Source organism: Meriones unguiculatus, chromosome 6, assembly GCF_030254825.1.
Source record: "Meriones unguiculatus strain TT.TT164.6M chromosome 6, Bangor_MerUng_6.1, whole genome shotgun sequence".
Classification (NCBI taxonomy): Eukaryota; Metazoa; Chordata; class Mammalia; order Rodentia; family Muridae; genus Meriones; species Meriones unguiculatus.
Window position 1 is genome coordinate 6,931,312 of NC_083354.1, and position 6,000 is coordinate 6,937,311.

General features: G+C 38.3%; 1 pseudogene; it reads left to right on the forward strand.

Annotated features, from left to right (window-relative positions):
* The window catches only part of LOC110548370 (condensin complex subunit 1-like), a 91,860-nt pseudogene extending 90,908 nt beyond the window's left edge, over nt 1–952 (forward strand).
* Nucleotides 953–6,000: the final 5,048 nt, after the last annotated feature.

A 6,000-nucleotide genomic window follows, 5' to 3' on the forward strand; every position in this document is an offset into this window, starting at 1 on the left:
AAAACACAGAGGTCCTCATTGTGTGTCTTTTCTCAAATGCTCCTAACTTTTAGGTCTGTCATTTAACCTGTTTTTTACTGGGTGGCTGCAGTGGCTGGCTTTAATTTGTAGCAATTTTTTTTTTAACTTTTAAAACTTTCAAGAGAAAGATTCCTATTGAAAAGTATGAAAAATAACCATTGTTGAAACACTGGCTTATATTAGAATTTTTAATTGTTTATCTATGTGTATGATTAATTTTCAGTTATTAAGAATATGTGGAACAGAGTCTTATTTTCCCTGTCGTCACACCCAGAGACTGCTGAATCTGTGATACCTGCAGTGACCCACCCTACACACAGAATATCCAGTCACAGATATGAGTGAGCTAGAGCAGACAGTCATATACATGCCAAGTCAGGTGCATGATATGAAGACATGGAGTTTTCATGAAATCTTTAGCCAAGTGAGACGCTAAGGAATGAGGAGAGCTACTTATCCAAATGTCAGAGGAGCCCCTAAGTCTCCTTGGATCATCATCTAAAGTATTGAAAAACAATAAACTGGGATGAAACAAAAAAAGCAGATGGCTGAAAAATAGAAATGGAGAATTGAGAAGAAGTCAAGTGATATTAGCAATGCTGTGCTGTCTTTTGGGGAACATTTCTTGATTCCTAGAGCACAAGCAGAAAGTCTTACGTTTGAAAATGAAGGAAGGCCACCATTCTACTTGGCTGAGGTTGCTGCTGGCTCTAACAAGAAAGGGCTTGTAGATCTACCTGAAGCACACCAGGAAGCCTTTGAAACCAGCAACAAGGAAGTGAGAGCAACACATCCCAGAATCATGTCAGTGTTTAACTTCTCTGTGTACTCTCATGAGATGCTGAACCTCCCAGATGAAGCCTGCTCTCCTGCACAGACAGCCTTTGATGCACTCATTGTTGAACTGGGTACAGTAAATGAAGAGTCATAGACAGACGACATGAGAATAATGCAGCTACTGAGAGGTAACTTGACTGCAGACATCGCATACTCAAGGAAACAAGCTGGCACAGGTGAAGTGTGTCTTTTGCTTGCCTCATTTTAAATTCTACATGGTAGATCAATGTCATCCACTCTGCCCTACAAAACACTTTGTTTTTTGGTTTATGATTTATGTCATTTTTACCTTACTTCTTTTGAGTTGCAGTATTTCACATGCAGATTTGGATATGGTAATGTTTGAGTGGAACCAGGTAACACTGGTAGAGTTATTCGGATCATCTTGAGCTGGCTATTCTGGGGATGTGTAATTTTCATGCAAGTTATAAATATTTGGAATAGTACTTTTATTGCATTGTGGCTTCACAGTGCTAAAGCTACTTCCCATCTAAGCATGAAAGTTTTTAGTTCCATTGGCGGGCATAAAAGATAATTGGTAGAGTCATAAGTGAGGTGTCATGGATACTTTAGGTTTTGGAGCACTTATACAGCTGTTTAACAAATAGGCATCTCATGGGCGCATGTTGGAAATGTTGCCATGAAATAGTCTCTGAGTGGTGCCTTTGAAAGCAATCTTCAGAAGTGTTCTTTTGGATGAAGCTGTGACCCAGTTTATTCTAGGTATGGACACATTTCATGATTTGTAATGTCGCCTGCTGTGGCCTTTTATTTTTGATATATTTTGGTTTATTTAAATATTTTAGGCCATCTGAGAACAAACGCAAAGCCAAGTTGCAGCAGACATGACTACATGGTTTTCACTGTTTCACCGTTAGCACAGCAGAACACAAACAAAAGTCCCATGCACCTAAAGATTTTTAGGTTGTTATCTTGATTTTCTGAGTTTTTCTGGATGCTCAACATGCATGTACTGTAAAAATCATTAATGGAGAAATAAGTTACCATGATGGTTAGCACAATGTCTGATGAAACGCTCCTAAAAAAAATCCTAAAATAGGGGTTAACTTCAAGTAAATAGAATAAAAGCTTTAGGAATCCACTTTTCAAATGCTTTCTCTGTATCTTTTTTATGCAAATGAAATTTTGGGCTTTTAGACTTGTTTACAGGAAAGTTGTAGGTTTTTTGCTCATTTTATTCTTCTTGGCTGATAATAGAATTTGTCAAGTTCAAATGCAAAGGAAATTCTGGAAGTGGGAAGTGAAAAATACCATTTACCCTTCTACAATAGCAACCCTGTGACATTCTCTTTAAATTTCATTGACCAGAGTTAGTTACATAGTCACTGAAAAAAAAAAAAAAGAAGAGAGAGACATTGAAAGGTTTGTATTGGCTCAGCAAGAAACTCTAGGAGCACAGGCAAACAGAGAAAGAGGAAGGAGGGACACTTGCTACATGTATCTCACATGCATAGATTACTAATGTAATGTATCATAGTACAAATAAAGGATGCCCATGACTCCCCTTCTCCAGAATTTTGGTAAATCTCTTTGCCAAATTTGAAGTTTGGGTTTCAATAATTTCTCTTCCTCTTTTTTTTGGAATGCACAAGTGTTTGTCTCAATGCTATGCTGGAAGTTGTAACCTTGTTGTTAATGCTACCCCCACATTCATGCGCTTAAATATTAAGCTCTGGTGTTATGATGCTAGGTCCGGGCACTGAGGAGTGATAGGTCAGAAGGAAGAGACTGTGGAGCAGTTAGGGTCCCTATGAGAAAATAGGGTCCTCTCACTCCTTTGCTAATGTGCGATTACTGAGGGTAGACGGTCATCTGTAAAAGCCAATTCTCACTGGACACCCAATTTACCAGCACCGTGATCTTGGACTCTTCAGCCATCAGACCTCTACAAAATGCATTTTTGATATTTGTAATCTATACTGCCCAAGATGTCTATGACAGATGCTTACACTGACTGCTGTAGCAGTTAACTCTGGAACTGACCAAGCTTCTCCATCGGCACTGACTAATATACTCTTAGTAGGGAGCTTCGTTTCCGTATTTGCAGCTTGGCAGCATTCATTCTGCACAGGTGCCATTGTCCTGGTCGCTGCACAGTTCCACACTGTGAGAGTGCACCCTCAGAGCTGACACCTCTGACACCCTTTGAAGGGGGCAGGCCTAGAGCTAATTTCTCAGGGCAAAGATTGTAAAGTGGCCCCTGCCTTTAAGGCATTGCACCATTGACTTGTTGGGCTTATCATCACTAGAAGTGTTTTTTAATCAATATTCCCATCAATATTCATAAGAAAAATGGTTTTGTAATTCTCCCCCTTTGTTGAGTCTTTATGTCATTTGGGTTTCAGGGCAATTGTGCCTCATAAAAAGAATTGGTCAGTGTTCCTTCTGTTTCTCTTTTGAGAAATAATTTGAGGAGTATTAGTTTAAATTCTTCTTTAAATGTCTAGTAAAAGTTTGTGCTAAAAACTATGCAGCTCTAGCTTTTTATACTCCTATTTCATTAGGGGTTATAGGTCTATTTAATTTTTTTATCTGATCATCATTTAACTTTGGTAAGTGGTATATATTGAGAATTTTTTTCATTTATTTCAGATTTTCCATCAAATTATCAAATTTAAATATGTTTTTGTTATTTAGAATTAGCAAAAATATGAAATATCAGGTAGTAGTGATTCAAGTCCCTGTCAGCTATTTTTTCTTTTTTTTGTATTTTATTTTTAGTATTATCATTAATTACACTTTATTCACTTTGTATTCCACCTGTATCTCCCTCCCCAATCCCATCTCAATCCCACCCTCCCTCCCTATTCTCCACCCATGCCCCTCCCCCAGTCCATTGATAGGGGAGGTCCTCCTCCCCATCCATCTGATCCTAGTCTATCAGGTCTCAACAGAGCTGGCTGCATTGTCTTCCTCTGTGGCCTGGTAAGACTGTATCCCCTTGACGGGGAGGGGATCAAAGAGCAAGCCAATCAGTTCACATTCTATCAGCTATTTTTTTTAATCAAAGATAAATACTATTGGTTTCTATTTTTCATTTCTTGAGAAATTAAAATTCAAATGACAAGATGTACTTACTGTGGTGATTTGAATGAGGATAATGCCCCCATAGGCTCATATGTTTGAATACTTGGTCCCTAGATTATGGATCTGTTTGGGAAGGATTAATCTGTGCCTGTTGGAGGAGTCACCTGGAATAGTCTTTGAGGAGTCTGTTTACCTAGTGCCTGCACAGGATACATACAATTAGATCCACAAAAGGTCTGGAAATTTTGGTAAAAGTAGTGATTGATTTAAACCTTTCAAGATCCCAGTTACTGCTCCAGCAACATGCCTGCCTGCCTTCCTGCTGCCATGCTCTGTGCCATGATAGTCTTGGACTTTAACCCTGTGGAACCATGAACCCTGAAATTAAATGCTTTCATAAGTTACCTTCATCATCCTGGTTTGTTATGGTAATGAAAATAATTTAGACACCTTTTCCATTTTATCCAGAATAAGCACATCCACAAATTAATCATATAGATATCTGCAATGACAGGAAATGCATGAAAGGTTTAAATCAAGCATCAAGTTTCTCAAAATTGCCAGGCTTCTCCAGTTTCCAATTTGTATGTGTTCCATGTCATAATTAGAAATCTGATTTTTTTTGGAATTAATAATAAGAAAATGATTTGTTCCTTCTTGCTTATAAGAGGTCACTGGAAAAATGTTGATGCTTTCCAAGTGACAGAAAAACAGTAGTTGTAAAAAAAAAAAAAAAAAGATTTGATTTTTAACAAGAAAATGAATAGGCCATTCCAATTCTCAAATGGTTTCAAAGTGGTTTTTGTTTATATTTGGTTATATTGGGTACCACCTTTTAGAGGTAGGTGTTGATTTTAGAGAATCAATGTTACTTCTCTATGTTTACTCATTACTGGCATATGGATTGTAATCGATTTATTAGTATTTTAAAATCATAACAGTATTTAAATGTTATTATGGGTATATTTTAATATGTTAAATAGAGAATTTTACTTTAAGGTTTTTTTCTTTTTCTTTTTTCTTTTTTTTAATTAATTACAGTTTATTCACTTTGTATCCCAGCTATAGCCCCCTCCCTCCCTCCCTCCCTCCCTCCCAATCTCACCCTCCTTCCCTCATCTCCTCCCAAGCCCCTCTCCAAGTCCACTGATAAGGGAGGTCCTCCTCCCCTTCCATCTGATTCTAGCCCATCAGGTCTCTTCAGGACTGGCTGCATTGTCCTCCTCTGTGGCCAGGCAAGGCTGCTCCCCACTCAGGGGGAGGTGATCAAAGAGCAGGCCACTGAGTTCATGTCAGAGAAAGTCTCTGTTTGTCATCAGTGTATTAAAGCAGATGCTGAGACTCACAACCATACTTTGGGCAGAGTGCAGGGAATCTTATGAAAGAAGGGGGAGATAGAAAAACCTGGAGAGGACAGAAGCTCCACAAAGAGAGCAACAGTACCAAAATATCTGGGCACAGGAGCCTTTTCTGGGACTGACACTCCAACCAAGAACCATTCTTGGATATAACATAGAACCACTGCTCAGATGTAGCCCATGGCAGCTCAGTATCCAAGTGAGTTCTTTTTCGTTTTTATTTTATGTGTATAAGTGAGTGTTTTGCCTGGATGTATGTCTGTGCACCACAAATGCCCCTGGTGTCCATGAAGGTCAGAAGACAGTGCTGGGTCCTCTGGAATTGGAGGTATGATGATTGTGACTTGCCATGTATGGTCTGGAAATCAAACTCAGATTCTCTGAAAGAGCATTAAGTACTCTTAACAACAGAGCAATCTCCCAGCCCCCTATTTTAAGACTCTTAATATCTTGCTTTACAGTTTTTATGACTTGTCCAGCATTCCAAATAACTAAAACAATAGTGGGCCTAATCTTCATTAAAGTCATAGACATATTAGAATTGCACAAAAGCAAAAGTCAGTTATTCATGTAATTGGTTACAACAGAGCATTAACAAGTTAGCAGAAAAAAAAAAGATTATCTTTCTACTTTTCAAGACACTCACTCAAAAAAAAAAAAGAAAAGAAACCCAAACACGCAAGTTATAATCAATGCCAAGATTATCCAGATCTGTTAATTTTCTTTAACATGCACA